The 2,500-nt window shown below is 43.4% G+C and overlaps 1 non-coding gene across 1 annotated transcript in view; it reads right to left on the bottom strand.

Annotated features, from left to right (window-relative positions):
• LOC146449832 (small subunit ribosomal RNA) overlaps nt 1-170 on the bottom strand; it is a 1,800-nt gene extending 1,630 nt beyond the window's left edge. The window contains exon 1 of the ribosomal RNA XR_014860507.1: nt 1-170. This exon is cut by the window's left edge and continues 1,630 nt beyond it. This is a non-coding gene — a ribosomal RNA (small subunit ribosomal RNA).
• Nucleotides 171-2,500: the final 2,330 nt, after the last annotated feature.

Below are 2,500 nucleotides of genomic sequence, written 5' to 3' on the forward strand. Positions count from 1 at the left end.
GTATTAGCTCTAGAATTACTACGGTTATCCAAGTAGTAATGGTACAATCAAATAAACGATAACTGATTTAATGAGCCATTCGCAGTTTCACAGTACAAGTGCTTATACTTAGACATGCATGGCTTAATCTTTGAGACAAGCATATGACTACTGGCAGGATCAACCAGGTAACTATCCACCGCAGGGAACAGAAGTTCCTTGCTAAGCGGCCCCCCTCCGCAGAGGGAGAGCAAGCTTTCTTAGATTTTGCCTCCACGGGGGGAACCCATGAGCCAAACGGACCACACGGTCCCTCGGTCAAGGGAAACCCCGTCTTGTTTGCCACGTCTTTCTCACAACTGGACCCGTGCACAGTTCAGGCATACCTGTCAGACTCGCCAAGCGAGCTGAAGGAAGGCAAGAAAAGTGCTTCTGCGAAGGAAAATATCCTCCTGCTCTTTTGTCTCTATCATTAGCCAAAGGCTAGCGTACACAACTTCCATCTACACTCTGCCTGCCACTACAGTGACAATGCTTTCGGGCATCATCTTTTCCCTCCTTCGAAAGGAAAGCTACAAGCCCAACTTTCCTTGCCCGTTAGTCAATTCTGCCCTCTATTTCTCCGCCTTGCCGCCGTGGAACATAAGGGACAGGGTTTACTAGCCAGCTCCTCTCGGAACCTTTGCGACCAACCTGCCCACACTATAACCCCCAAACGCTAATAAGGAGACTGCATGATATGGTAGACAGAAAATAAAAACGCGAAAAAAATGAAATTTTGAAAATCGAACCCACAACCAGCCAAATCGTTTGTAAGTCATGCCAAATGACTGGTGACATCTTAAAAACCCATTGAAGCCACAACATCCCATAATTTCACGCTTTTAAAGATTTGTCACTATACGCACTGTAAGTACCTCACTAATTCTCACCTCAGATTTTACGGGAACATGTTCAAATTTTAACACGCCTCTCAGCACGACCAATTACATTAAAATTCATCGCAAAAGTCAGAATTCTCCAATTTTTGAAAAATTCACTATATTCACTGTAAGTACCTCGCTAGACAGTGGAGACCTCAGATTTTACGGGAACATGATCAACTTTCGACACACCTCTCAGCACGAGCAGTTACATAGAAATCCATCAGGAAAGTCGTGCTGTGAAGAGGTCTTTCGACTAAGAAAAATGGTGGTGTGAGGAGGAGTCACCTAAATCAGAGAAAAATACTCTTATAGGAGACTGCTACGAAAGACATTTCTGAGTCCACTGGCCCTAGTCCCCTAATAAGTGTATTTCTGTTTGTTTTAAGAAGGTCCTCCTGACATCACCAATCTTCTGTCTTCAATCCTAACCCCAACGTTAACCCTAACGCTAACCCTAACCCTACCTCCCTCAGGGGCAGTTCTATGGTTATGATCCCACGGTAGGCAGAAAAACTATCCCAATCTAGGTTTTCTTGTATGCTGACTCCATTTTAAATGCTTTTACTTGAGTCTGACAAAGGCAAAGCCAAATACTCACCCCTATATGGACGGGGAAGCAAAGTGCGGATTTTGGTAGGTCGGCATTTTCAATCAGGAATGTTGCCATTCGAAAGAGCGTCCAAAAAAACTTGGTTGGGACACATTTATTTTAGAAATTAGCGACCTAACCAGAAGTGCACTTTTTGGTGGGCCTACCCTACCCCCCTCAGGAGCAGTTCTATGGTTATAATACCACGGAAGGCACAAAACCTATCCCAAACTAGGTTTTCTTGTATGCTGATTCCATTTTCAATGTGTTTCCTTGACTCTGACGAAAGCAAAGCCAAATACTCACCCCTATATGGACGGGGAAGCAAAGTGCGGATTTTGGTAGGTCGGCATTTTCAATCAGGAATGTTGCCATTCGAAAGAGCGTCCAAAAAAACTTGGTTGGGACACATTTATTTTAGAAATTAGCGACCTAACCAGAAGTGCACTTTTTGGTGGGCCTACCCTACCCCCCTCAGGAGCAGTTCTATGGTTATAATACCACGGAAGGCACAAAACCTATCCCAAACTAGGTTTTCTTGTATGCTGATTCCATTTTCAATGTGTTTCCTTGACTCTGACGGAAGCAAAGTCAAATACTCACCTCTATATGGACGGGGAAGCAAAGTGCGGATTTTGGTAGGTCGCCATTTTCAATCGGGAATGTTGCCATTCGAAAGAGCGTCTAAAAGAACTTGGCTGGAACACATTTTTGCTATAAATTGTTGACCTAAGTATATAAGCAAGTATATAAGCAAATACTCGTTACATAGCATAAATAGCCTCTAAACACCCGAAAAACCTCTCCAAATATCATTTAAACCTTTTTCCTAACCCTAACACTTACCCTAACCCTAACCCTAACCCCATTTCAAACCCTAATTCTAAGTCAGAGGTCCTCCTCACACCACCAATTTTTTTGGTAGGTCAAAAGACCTCCCCACACCACAGAATTTTCGAAGTCGAGGTCCTTCTCATACCAAACAATTTTTCTAAGAGTTTTTCTA

Source organism: Pavona decussata, unplaced genomic scaffold (assembly GCF_977016875.1).
Source record: "Pavona decussata unplaced genomic scaffold, jaPavDecu1.1 SCAFFOLD_573, whole genome shotgun sequence".
In the NCBI taxonomy this organism is placed as follows: domain Eukaryota; kingdom Metazoa; phylum Cnidaria; class Anthozoa; order Scleractinia; family Agariciidae; genus Pavona; species Pavona decussata.